General features: G+C 43.6%; 1 protein-coding gene across 1 annotated transcript in view; it reads right to left on the bottom strand.

Moving 5' to 3' along the window:
* NRXN3 (neurexin 3) overlaps positions 1 to 13,840 on the bottom strand; it is a 1,635,269-nt gene that overhangs the window by 140,857 nt on the left and 1,480,572 nt on the right. The window lies entirely within an intron of this gene.

Below are 13,840 nucleotides of genomic sequence, written 5' to 3'. Positions count from 1 at the left end.
TGAAACTGCTGGCAAGACTACGCTGGCCAGGCTATTTCAGACGGATTCATCAAGCAGATACCACATTCAGCGCTTTCTGGTATCAGTGTAGTACGGGCAAAGTCTGCAGAAGCAAATTGATCATAGAAACATTTGGAAAACCATGTCAACAGCCCTCTAGTTTCTGGAAAACTTGATACTAATGTAAGGAGGCATCACGTTGTTCACTCCCCTTCCTGTGGCTGTGATCCTAGTGGAGCAGTATAGAGAGGACACGGAAAGCAATGACTCTTACACTGCTAAAGTAATACCAGAACTAAATGAGTCTATAACTGATATAAACAATATTTAAAGGTAAATATTCGAAAGCCAGTCGAATCCGACTCTAGGGTTGTGGTGCTCATCTCCATTTCAAAGCCGAAGAGCCAGCGCTGTCCAAAGATGTTTCTGTGGTCATGTGGCCAGCATGACTAAACACCAAGGCGCATGGAATGCAGTTACCTTCCCACTGAATTGGTACCTATTTATCTACTTGCAATTTCTTGCTTTCGAACTGCTAGGTTGGCAGGAGCTGGAACTAGAGACGGGAGCTCACTCCGTCATGCGGCACCCGGGTCTTGAACTGCTGAACTACTGACCTTCCACAGCCTGCAGTTCAGCATCTTAACCACTTGAGCCACCGCAGCTCCTTTATTTACCATTCCCTAAATTCAAGAATTAAGAACCAGACATCTTTATGAAGCATATACTTGTATGAATGCATGTGCATAGGTTCTTTTTACATGTCATCTCAAACAAATGGTTTTATTGAGAGGAGGTATGTACAAACCCAGCCCTACCACATGCTTAAACATCAAGCTGACACTTTAGACAAAACATACAAACAATAGACAATCTTGGGAATTATGGTATCTACCATCATAATCACTATGTATGGGGGGGGGGGAAGTACTTGATGTATTTCATCCTTAAGCCTGAAGAAGCCCATATTCGGCGTCAATTTATTGAGGGCTGAATAGCTATTTTACTGGCAAGGGTCATCATGAAAGAAAATTAAGAACATAAGAAGATCCCTGGACTGTTTCCACAGCAAGGGCTTCCCACATTTCAGCCAACTGACCGGTGTGTCTTTTTTTTTCATGTTTACACACAATACTGTTCTCTGTTTGAGGACAGACTATAACAGCCTATTCCTTCAACAAACAAAATCTGCTTTATTTTAAACCTGTTAAAAAAATCATTTCCTTGGTCATGCCAGGATCAGCAGAAGCAATTTCATGTGTCTGAAGGGGAAACAGTGCAATTGCAGGACTTTGGTGAAGTGCTAGTCAGCTACTCTTTTCATTTGTTGATGGTTGCAAGGCTTTAGCAACAGTTAGCATAACAGAAGAGAGTTGCCTGCCTTTTAGACAGTAGAGATGGGATCATCAGAGTCTCTGCAAATACGAGAAGATTTTTTAAAAGTTTGTTAAAGGTATTGCATTATTCAGTGTTACTAGGGTTGCCAGGTCTCTCCTGGCAGCAGGTGGGGGATGCGGAGAAACTTACCTGGAGCATGAGGGAAGCCCATCTAATTTCAGCAATGTGTCCATGTCACTGCCCACATGAACTGAAAGTGACGCTACTACTTCTGGGATGCCAGGTGAAGCATTGATATTTGGGCAAAAACTCTATGGTAAATTTGGCTTCTACCATAGAGTTTTCCCCCAGATACCAGAGTGTCACCCCTGATGTCCCAGAAATGACATCACTTCCAGATCATGTGGGCAGTTATGTACACACGTCGCTGTGCGTGGGAGGATTTTTCCTCTTTTGGGGGATAAGTCCCCCCCATTGGCCAGCTGATTGGTGGCAGGGAGGTGGGGCCTGGCACCAGGGGATTTGAAAGGAGAAAAGCCACTACTTGCTGACAAGCCAATCTGGGATGTGAGACATCCAAAATAGATTCCTTTGCACTCTAAACACAGCATGTTCAATTAGCAGAACAGTAGAACTTGGATTGGGTCTCCAGGAATTTCCTGGAGAAGTTGGCATAACAGTATATTTATTTACATTTATATTACACCTTTCTTTCATAATGGAACTTGGTTGGCCAGGCACAGAAGGCTCCAGTGTGGTTTCCCACCCAGGCCCTTAGCCTTGCTTAAGGTCAACAAAGTTGCTGCATTGTCTGTTCCCCCAACCATAATCCTGGCCTTCCCAACAGAAGAGGACACCTTTCTCAGCTGGAAGTTGAGGAGTTTATCTGAACCACTAAGGAAATTGCAGAAGGGAGAAGACTTATTTTCTTCTAAACAAACCCATTTGTAGCAGGAGGCTTGAAACTAGATGCACCCTGAATTATTCTCCAACTCTGGTGTGTGTTCCTGTTGCTAGTTTCATGATATCTAAAATGAGGTCTTATTATTATTCATTTAATTTTATACAGGAGATCTTTATGCCACCTTTCCAAAACCCCATTCAAGGTAGCTTACAAAGTAAAAACACTACTACAAAATCATCATGAAAATGCATGGCATCCTCTTTTAAATGCAAATATGTGGCATGGATTTTTTAATGCAACTGTGATTTGGAACAGTTGACAGGAAAGAAAAAAAATGTTCCTTCTTCCCTTCTGGTCATGTAATCCTGACAAAAATAGAAACAGCTGCTGCAGTTGGTTTGCTAAGGTTTAGGACATCTCATGCCACTGGCACTGGGAACTGACTGGCTGCTGCTGAAATGGCCTTGGCTGGAAGAAAGCTCCCTTCTCTTTCTTTAGTACCATGCTAGACAACCACAGATGAGAATTTTGACTTGGCACCATTTTATGCTCTGGTTAAGAGGGGTGCAGTAAAAATCTTTGTCTGTCTGTCTGATCATCTATCCAAAGAAACAAGTGCTGGAATTGCTGGAAAACATTTGTTTGTTTGTTTCTAATAGGATATTCCCCTCTGGCCCACATGCCTTGGCAGGATTGTTTGCCAGTACACCCTACACCCTTGTCTTAAAAAGAGCTTCATCTTTCTACCCAGTAGACTGATTTACTCAACTGTGTTTTTCTAAATGTATTAATTTTAAACCATTTATATCCTGCTGCCTTTCCATTAAATTTAAGGCAGTTTAGAGTACCAGTGGGCTTTAATAACAGTAACATATTCTAAGGTACGAGTTCCAAACCTTGTCCAACCAGTGGGCATTGTTGCTTCCAGGGCAAAAAGCCATGCCTGCAAATACCAGTCACTCAGAACCAAGAGCAAATCCAGTTAATCTCTGCAGTAGAAACTGAAGGAGGGAGCATTTTTGCAAGCTCAGCAGAACCAATTCCAATGTACGAAATGCCCAACAGAACGCAGAGCCACTGTGGCAGTGTAAGCTCAACAGAATCAAAGTAATAGCACAGCAGAACAAAGCTGTGTGTGTCTGTGTCTCTGTGTGTGTCTCTCTGTGTGTGGATTTTGCACATGGTGTGCAAAAAATGGGAAGAGAACACAAAGCAATGCCAAGGGGGGGAACCCTCTTGAAACTGATGGAACACAGTTGAAATTGACAAAAGGAGTCTGGGAACCCCACTGAAACACACTCAGACACAGAAATGGGGGATTAAAAAATAGTCCCTGGGAGCCTGCAAATGCTGGCACCCGATCATCCTGGTAAATTTCAAATATATCTGGGATTTTGGTTTTGGTTTTCTGAAAAATTCCCGGATATATTTGTAATGCTGAATTTTCAGCTTAGGTGTATCCGAATGCACCCCTAACCCGTATAGTAACTGGTTCTAGATTGCTTTATTAAACTTCCGTGGTTACCCTATGTTAACCTGTGTTCTTCCCAGATCAACCCCTTAGCTGCAAGAGATAATCTTTTATTTTTGCTCTGGAGAGGACATCACTCCCAGGGAAGGAGAAGACCAGATGCTAGACTTTATAAATTTATAAGATTTATTTAAACATAATTTTAACAAAGACTTTTTCTTGTGACCATATCCAAAGTTTCAAAGATCTCATCCCTTAATACCAATAAATGCATTGTGTGCATCCCCCAGTCCACATTCTTACTCTATGTCATTTTGAACTTAACTGTTTTAAAATAAGTAAGAAACAAAGATAACAAAAGAGTATAGCAACATGGTAGCAATTACGCATCTCACCAATCCCAATGCGGAGCTTGGAAGGAGAGGGTCTCACCTTCTTAAATTTCCTGTGGAGACAGAAGTGAGGCCGGAGAGAGAGTGCAGATGCAATCCTCTCTTGACCTGGCTTCCATTAAACCGCCTTTCCATTCTTATACCCTTTTTCAGTACATCTACTTAGTTTACTATCCAATCAGGTCTGTCCTTTTAATTTCCACGAAGTAGGCCACCAAATCAAGCAATCCTTTTCCCATAGTCAAAAAAACTTTCCTCTGTTCTGCCAAGAGCATTGCAATATATTTACCTGGTTTTTCACAATGCCCTTTGGGTCATATTGCTGTTAAATCAGCATCTCCAAACATCTCCACCACAGAAGTTGCAATGACCTCTCACACTGCTCCAAGTAACTGGGTAAGATGGTAATTTTTAAGCTGGAAAACAAAGCTTCAGACAGGCCTTCCAAGGCCAAGCTTCTATTCAGAGTCCATGGTAACATATAGGAATAATATAAGTGAGGCAGGTATAATATGAAATCCTACGCCTATCATATTGGTGGATTTTGTATGTTTAAAATCCTGCTCCTAAAATATACTGGAAATGTTCTGTAAAGTGATAGCAATCTGTAGATTCAGCAGCTTTTCTGGAGCAGACAAATGGATTTTAGTCCCACACCCTTTTGTAGCAATAAAGGATTACTATGGTTTTGGGCTGAAATAGACTCACTTTATTATTATCTGCAACAACAAAGGCTTCAGATTCACACTTAGCTCTGCCTGAAGATGTGTGTGTGTGTGTGTATACACATACACACAGCACCCTGATAACCAAAGAACTTTATTAAAGCTATTTTCGAAGAAGTTTAATGATAACTAAGTTATTGCTCCTCAAGAATAGCAAGTTGTGGAGTCTACGGCACTACAGACAGTCTACTTGATGGCATAAGTCTTTGTATTACTGGCTATTAAAAAGAACATTAATTTGATTTTTTTAAATGGAGCAATATATTGGATTAGCTCCCAGATGGATTTTTCCAATTGTCCTAGAAGTTAAAAATTAAGCATGCCTACTATGGGAGGTTTCCCTCCTAAAGTTTGTACGGTTTTACAACTTTCTCTCTCATCATTATGGAAAGACATCTGGATTTAATTATTCATCTGCTGCGTAGTGATTTCATGACAGGCAGTGGCTTAATTGCACCAGAGATAACAGTTCCTTATCTTTGGTATTCTCCCCCCCCACACAACTTGCTGCTATGAATACTATTAACTTAGCACCTACTTTTTTTTAACCTGTGAGAACCTGTTAACTTCATAAAATTAAAATAGTTCCTTAAAATGTGGGAGAGTGGGGAAAAAATAGAAGGGTGAGACATCACTATCAGGAGGTGGGATTATGGATGTTTAATTGTTCTTGGACTGCCTTCATACCACAAGGGCAGCAACAAAACTCAAGGCTACTTAAGAGAAGTGCAAGATGCCACGCCTTAGCCAGGGCGAGAATCGCTGGCCTCTCTCATCATTCATTATAACTACCCTAGGAATTCAAGTCCCTAACACAGAGAACCACACCCCATTTATGAAACTAGGCCCCTCTGAGGTGAATTCCTCTATCTTTCCCTTCCTGTAATTTTCTAGATAAATATGAAGAAATTGATTTTCTTTTCCCCCCATCATATATGAAAAAGTGAGCTCTGACTCACAAAATCACATACTGGAATAAACACTGAGTCCGCTGGCACCTTTGGTCTTAAAGGTGCCACCAGACTCGAACTTTGTTCTGCTGCTTCAGACCAACACGGCTACCCCACCTGGAATAAACACTGTTCATCTATAAGGTTCCTCTGGACTTCTATTTTGTTTTCTAAGACTAAGAGATATCAGGACCACCAGATAGGGTAGCTTTCATACTCCTCTTTTGTTTGCAAATCCCACTCCTTCCACTGCAGGCTTTAACCATGGTTAAACCATGCCTTAGCCAACAATAATCATGATTAATGTAAAACCAGTCATGCCTGAACCAACAATAATCATGATTAATGTAAAACCTGTTTCAAAACCTGAATTCAAATTCTGACTAGATGTTGTGGCAGATGAACCTCCTCCTAGCTCATTTTGGAATTAGGTTGGGTAATTGAATCTTGTAATAACTTGGTTTATTTTGACCTTTCTGAAACTGAGACTCCATCTTGCTCTCTGGAGGGTGACGATGGGGTAAAAACTGCACTGCTTTCCTCCCTCACAGGCACCAAAGATGATGCTCAGCAGTGTTTCAGACATGAGCTATGTGACTTGTGATGCCTGATGTCCAGATTAAGGACTCAAAGTCCACTAGGAAAATTACTTCTCCAAGGGTCCTTGACGCCATTACACATATATAGTGCTATAGAGGGAGGGAGGTATAATTGTTCAGGACTTTGCTTATAAAGTTTCATGACAACATTAGTTAGGAGAGAATAATTGACTAACCACAGTTAAGACTGTAGCTGTCCTGCACTCTGCAGGCAGGCCCAGTCAGGTCTCCTTGGAAGCAGTGCCCACAGGTATAGGTAGGGAGGCTTGAGAGCATCAGTTAGAGCTAGCACACAGGCTGGCACCTAGTGAACCAGTTAAGGCAGCTTCCCCAAGCCTCAACCCAAATAAGCTGCAACTTACTCAAACTCAGCTGCTCTGCTGGCAGATGTTGAGCTCCTGTAGATGTGCTGTGTTTTGGCCAGGATCCTGCAAATAATCATTGTTCTCACTGCCCGGCTCTAGGATGGGGTTGCATGCTGCCAGTCAAGCACTTCACCTCCTTCGGGCCACCTCAGCCTGGTTCTTCTGCCACTGCCATTCCTGCAACATGGCAGTGTCCTTTGAGGAACTATAGGCCTGGGTTCGTGTCCTGCCCAGCAGAGGTCTGGTGACTATTTTAGGGACCAGTGCTGAGGCCTCCCTTGCAGGCTATGGCAAGAGGACCTCTGATGCTGCAGGACCATTGTCAGCAGACACCTTGGCCATGTTAGGCTCTTGCTTGTCCTCTTCAGCCACTGGCCTTGGCTACTTGGGCTCCTCCCCTGAAGACTCTAAGTCACTGGACTGGTCAGAGGGGATCACGACAGTAGCCCTGTTTGCATGTTACAGTGAACATTTGTTTGTAAGAATCAGCCAATGCATTTTTACTTAGCTAGTACCTGGTTAAATATGTGGTTTGGATTACACATTCAATTGTACATGCATTGAATGTAATGTGAGAATTAATCAAAGCATATGTTAAAAACAATCAAGTATACAGTGCATGGATTCAACATGTGGTCACTGCAACTTGCAAACAAGGCTGTAAGGAAGAGGTGGGAAAGGAAGCTGCAAGTGAGAGAGAAAAGATGGGGCGGGGGAACCTGGTGTCCCTTAACCACAGTCCATGCTTGTATAGGAGACCAGCTGGCAATCATCTTGAGCTTTTGGGCAGAAAGTCAAGAAATACATATAGCCAGGGGTCATTTCCTGCAGGAGCACACAGGAGCAGAGCTCCAGCAGTAAAGAGCCCAGGGGGCGGGCGGGCACATGCAACAAGCCCCACCCCCTGCTCCCAGCAGCCATCAGGCAGAGCAAGAAGCAGCCAGGTAAGTTGCTGAGTTCCCCCCGGCCTCCTGGTCCAAAACAAACCAGTGGCATCTTTAAGACCAAGTTTTATTCAGGTACAAGCTCTCCCTCCTCAGCGAGGACAGGTCTGCACGTTCCCCCTCTCAATAGCTAGCAATCCAAAACAGTCCAGTGGAGCCTGAGCGGTGGGTGTTGCCTTCTGACACACTTCCGGTGAGGTCAGGGGGTGCGGCGTATGCAAATAAGTTATGCTAATGATTTATGCTAATGAGCTCCTGCACCTCTTTTTCTACGAAATGACCCCTGCATATAGCAAACAACGGTAGATATTACTGCTCAGGCTCAATGTTGGAGCAAATTCAAGGGAAGAAAACTCACAGCTCTGAGAAAATCACAGGTAGTTGTGGAAGAACCCAGCCAAAGGTCTCTGAGATTTTTCCCAATGACTTTTGTCCTTGGCTTATTCCCACCAGCAACTGTGATTAATGGTAGGTACTTGTAATCCATTTTGTTCATTTAAAAGGGCAGAGGGGTCTCTTTTTTTTTAGATTAATGGAACAACACTGAGTTACCCCATGGGTAAAACTTTTCAGTGCGATTTCAACCCTATTCTTTATATAGCTTAGCATTTTTGTTTTCACTTTTGGATTGCCTCAGTGTACTAAGCAGATGTTTCAACTAAGCTATCTGTTACAGGCCCTTGAGGTCTTTTCCCTAAATAGTTCTGGCAGTTCAGAACCCAGAAGTGTGTATGCAAAAAGTCAAATCGTTCCCAAATATCCAAATGTATATTGATATTAGATTTTGCCCACTTATGTTCAGAGAGTAATTCCTAGGATTCAGGATATACAAATGCTGCTCACTTCACCATAGGAATAATTAAAGAAGAGCAATCATTTCATTTTAAAATATGAGGCCTTCTCCAATCATCTCAGTCCAACCTAACTCCAGACACATGAAAGTCCTTTATGAACATAAGAACACAAGAGAAGTCATGTTGGATCAGGCCAATAGCCCATCCAGTCCAACACTCTTTGTAACACTGATTTTGCCCAGGTGCCATTAGGAGGTCTACCAGCAGAGCCAGAACTCCAGAAGTCCTTCCACTTTTGCCACCCCTCCCCAAACACCAAATATACACAGCATCACTGCCCCAGATTAGGGATGGGCATAAACTGGGAAAATGCCATTTGTTTTGGTTTGTAGTGCACCCACAAACTTTCAGGTGCCAAACAAACTGATTCTTTGTGAGGTTTCTGATGAGGTAGAATGCCCCCCCCAGCATGCTAGAGATACCAAACTCACAGGAGAGGGGATGTAGTACCAGGGAGTGAGATGGGGCAGCAGCCAGTGAAAGGCTATGTCCTCCACAAGGGAGAAGGGTTGGCTATCTACAGTAATCATCTCACCAGTGAGGAGAGTGGCTGCTTCCTGGATCCTCCATATAGCCCTTTTGGATGCCTGTAGTAGGCAGGGAGGACTTCTTCCCCCCATGACGAGCACCCTTTGCATCCACTTTCACCTCATGGCACACAGAGGTGTTCACAATCAGGAGGGGTGGGAAGGAATAAATGTAGGTCCTCAGCCAAGGCACCTAGTACCTAAGCCCCACTGTTCAACATGAGCACAGAGATGGGGTGGCTCAGAGCCCCGAGTCCACCTAAAACCCAAACCCCATGAAGGGAGAGCTGTTCACAATCAGGAGGGGTAGGAGGGTATAAATGTGGATCCTCAGTCAAGGCACCCAGTAGCTAAGCCCCTGTGCTCAGCATGAGCAGAGAGATGGGGTGGCTCAGAGCCATGAGTCCACCTAAAACCCAAACCCCACCAGAGGAGAGGTGTTCATGATCAGGAATAAATCAATGTGCTCTGTTTTTAGCAAGTTCCCTGCCTCTCTAACTACCAACACCCAACAGAGAAGAGGGTGCAGAGCTGAGCTGAGAATATATATAACATTCTGATCCCATAGAGCAGAATGGGAACTCTATTATTGGCAGACAGCAATGCCTGTTAAGCTTTGGAGGGCCCCTATTGCTGTTTCCAAGGCTGGAGAATTCCACCCCCTGTTGCTTTAAAGTTTGGTAAATATTTTGACTGAGCAAAGACAGTCTGTCTGTAAATGTATCCATTCTCGAACCGCCACAAACTGCTTGAAACTTTGTAGAAAGTTTGTGCCAGTTGACCTGCCATGAATTTCAGTTTGCGAACCATGAACCGGCCAAAATTCATCACAAACTTTAGCTTGTGAGCTGGTTCATGCCCTTTCCTACACCAGACACAGTATTCCATCTATACATTGTGGCTAATAGCCACTGATGAACCTGTGCTCCATATGTTAATCTAATCCCCTTTTGAAGTTGTCTATGCTTGTAGCCACCACCACTTCCTGCTGCAGTGAATTCCAAATGTAATTACGCTTTGGGTAGGGCCATGTTTGAAGTCATATCTACCCTATCCTTTGTAAGAAGGAGACAGTGGCTTGGATCCAGACTATTTTCCTTCCTCCACTCTCCTACAGGAGCCTGAAATGCCCCCCAATCCTTTCTTGGGGGTTGCCCGCCCCCCAGGAACAGAATTTCAGAGAGCATTTTGGGCTGCCATGGGATGGGGAAGGAGTAAGGTCATACATGAGTGGAAATCTTGTGCTCATGGAAAAGCATGTTTGGATTCAAGCAAATTACTAGATCTACATGGTGTTCGTTATGGGATTATTGCAATTATTCACCTCCTGGATTTTCTTGTTCAGAAAGGAAAATCCTGAAAGTGAGTGTTGACAATAGCACAAAATCCAGTGAGGCTTGGATTCTGTCAATATGTGCCCAGATAACTACTGAATACATGCCCCAGAAGAACATATGTGAAAAGTCTTGAGATTTTTTGGTTTAAACTACTGTTGGCCTCAATATTTGTCCTTTGGTTTCTAGTGCAGTTACTGCCTTTCCCTTTGGATGCTCTTTACGAGAATTGAGTGCAAATTTTTCAGCAACTTTTGACATTCTTAAAACACTTTAAATAAAAGACATGCCAAAACCTTGTTTGATAACAAATCTTGAAAATGTGGGTGATGTTGGAGTAGAAGTAAGATGCTGGAAAAGATGAGACAACATACTTTATTTCAGATGTCTACTACAGAGTGATGTAATGTAGTTATGAGGAACAAAGTAAAAATGACTTAAGACTATTTTGAACATCCTTAAATATGGTAATGCTATTATCAATTATGTATCTCTCAAAAAAAGGTTCTATCCTACTAGGGTTGCCAGGTGAGGCTGACAGGCCGTTGGGGGACTTACTAGGAGGCTCTGGGAGAGGGGAGGGAAGAAGCATGATTGAACTCTGAAGCGAGTTCTGGGTGAGCTGACACTCACACTTAAAGGGACCACATTGCTTTTAAATGCCTTCTTTCCATTGGAAATAATGGAGGATGGGGACACCTTCTTTGAGGCTCATAGAACTGGTTCAATCTTTTTGAAACTGGGGGGGGGGGTTGAGGAGAGGCACCAGCAGTTATGCTGAAAATGTGGTGCCTCTACCTCAAAACCAGCCCCCCCCCCGCCTCAAATCTCCACGGACGTATTCTCTATTATACCCTATGGGGACCAGTCTCCACAGGGTATAGTGGCATTCCCCCCCCCCCACTTTCTGATAGCCCTGAAGTGGGGGAGGGGCTCCAAACCGGGGGATCCCTCACCCCCAATTGGGGATTGGCAATTCTATATCCTACCTCTATTCTACTGGTGGAAATGGATCTCTCTAAGTCCTAAGGGTATCTTGGGAAAAAAGCTATATGACAGAGTACGTTGGAAATTTTGCCTCATTATTGGGAATACAATACAAAAGGTATATCCCCAGGTCAGTTATCTAAACACTTTATTTTTTCCCAAGGACCTCATTTTGGTTACACCTTAGTGACTGGAAACTTCTGACACAGTTTCAGCCATGACTTCAGCCACACTACCTTAGGCATTTATTCTGGCCGCCATCCAAGCCAGACTTTAATATTCACTGGCACCCGGGGACGTGCACACCCAGAACACTGGTCTGATTCTCGGTCTTCCCTTTATTTAAGAGAAAAGGGCAAGATGACAGTTATGAAAAATGGGAACTGCGACAACAGCCTCTGCAGAAGAGAAACACAAATTGTTCTGCCATATCTGACTGAGTCCAATCTAATTTATGTAGCCTACCATTTTGGTTGCCTCTATTTCTCTCCCCACTTGAGTTAAGTAGCTTGTAACATCTTTAGGAAATATTAGATTTCCCATAGTGCCTCCAGGGATGTATCACCCATAGATCACACCTTGGTAACTCCTTGCTCTACAGTCCTTTGGCTCCATTTCCCTTTTTAAAAAGCAGCCCTCACCAGAGAAGATGTTCCTTTCTACTGGAACACTCCTTATTTCAGAGTTAAGTAAGGCAACAGGGCCATTGCAAAGAGGAATTTGGTCTATGTTGGTGACGTTCAGTAAGGTCTAAATCTCTGTGAATAATGCCAAGAGGCTACCAAGTGATGCATCAGTGTGCTATTTATGACTTGGAAGAGGCATACAGGGATAGTCACAGGCAGCATGGCTACAGCAATGTCACTGTACAATGAAGGGCATGCATGTCAGGGCAAAATACAGTCCCTCTAACAAAATGGGATGCTTTGGTACACATTTCTTTAGATTAAAATTAAATTATCATATGGCATTGTGTGTAGAATAGCCAGGAGATACCGAAGGATTGTCTGGTAGCCTGAAGATGTAGCTCTTTTTTGCACCACTAGGTGGTGAGCTATGCTTATATTTAGACTGAGAGAAAGCTGTGACTTGCCCAAGGTCACCTAGTTGGCTTCAAGTGGAGGAGTAAGGAATCGAACCCAGTTCTCCAGATTAGAGTCCACCGCTCTTAACCACTACACCAAGCTAGCTCTCACATATTTCTTTGCACCTGCTTAAGAAGTGATCTGGCTTCTCCATTTTTCACTTCAGCCAAGAAGCTGAATCAATGCACTTATACTACTACAACTACTTACATCAGAAGGCTACCCTGTGCTTTCTCCTTACCACCACCGCTGCCTTTCTCCTTACCACCACCACTGCCGCCACCACCACCACCACCACTACCACCACCACCACCACCAAGGGTTTAGTCCTTTAGAAGAGCTGTGAATAACCCTCCCCTGTTCTATCAGTGAAGTATTGACAATTCCTTCAAACAGCAATCCAAGCACATCCCAGACTAGACAAGGGCCAAGTGCCCATCTGGTTGCCTGTTTCTTGCCACAACCTGTCAAAATACAAAGAACAGACTGAGACTAGCCCTGCATTTAGTGGAGGCTGACAACAGCCTCTGTTCTGCTGTGTCTAAATCAGAACGAATATACACTCCATCTACCCATGAAATCTTTCACAAATATGTCACCCTCAAGGCTCTACAGACCGATTGGTTGTGTTTCTCCCTTGGTTTTCACCAGAACATTGGCTTCCAAAGTGGATTGCCACATTTCAAACCAACACAGATATCAACTACAATATAATTAAAAGGTGCCCAGTAGTATTCCCTCTAAGCTCAGTTACTGTGAGCTAGCTCACAGTTTTTTAGCCTCCAGCTCACACATTTTTGTCTTAGCCTAAAAAGAGATGGCTCCAGAGCAAACTGATTCATGCAGGAGCCAAATCGTTCACTCACAGCTTTAATGCCACATTAGCTCACAAAGTAGAATTTTTGCTCACAAGACTCCACAGCTTAGAGGGAGCATTGGTGCCCAGGGAGGGGGTTCTCATGAGTCTGGATCCAGGCATGACATAAAAGGGTGGGCTATCTGATTTCTCCCTCTGGCCTTGTTAATCAATTACTAGGAGGAGAGGGCTCTCGGCTAGATCTGGAACCAGGCCTGGTGAAGTGCTGCCTGGCTGCTTCCTCTTCTCCATCTGGTCTCAGGAATGGCAGCTGGGGACTGAAAGGATGGAATTCTCTGCTAGATTTGGGCTGGGCCTACATTATGAAGTCTATTAACCTTCTGGAATAGCATCAGCCACTGATAGTGAATGGATGTAAAGAAAAGCCTTCTGTACCACTGGTACAACATTGGCTCCAGCCTCATTTCCAATTAAACTTGTCACTGTTTTTACTCACCCATTACACTCCCCACCCCCGCTCATATTTATCACTGAAGCGAGGGTAAGGC

The sequence above is a fragment of the Gekko japonicus genome, unplaced genomic scaffold, assembly GCF_001447785.1.
Source record: "Gekko japonicus isolate JY-2015 unplaced genomic scaffold, Gekko_japonicus_V1.1 scaffold3, whole genome shotgun sequence".
NCBI classification, from domain to species: domain Eukaryota; kingdom Metazoa; phylum Chordata; class Lepidosauria; order Squamata; family Gekkonidae; genus Gekko; species Gekko japonicus.
This window is presented reverse-complemented; position numbering and strand designations above follow the sequence as displayed.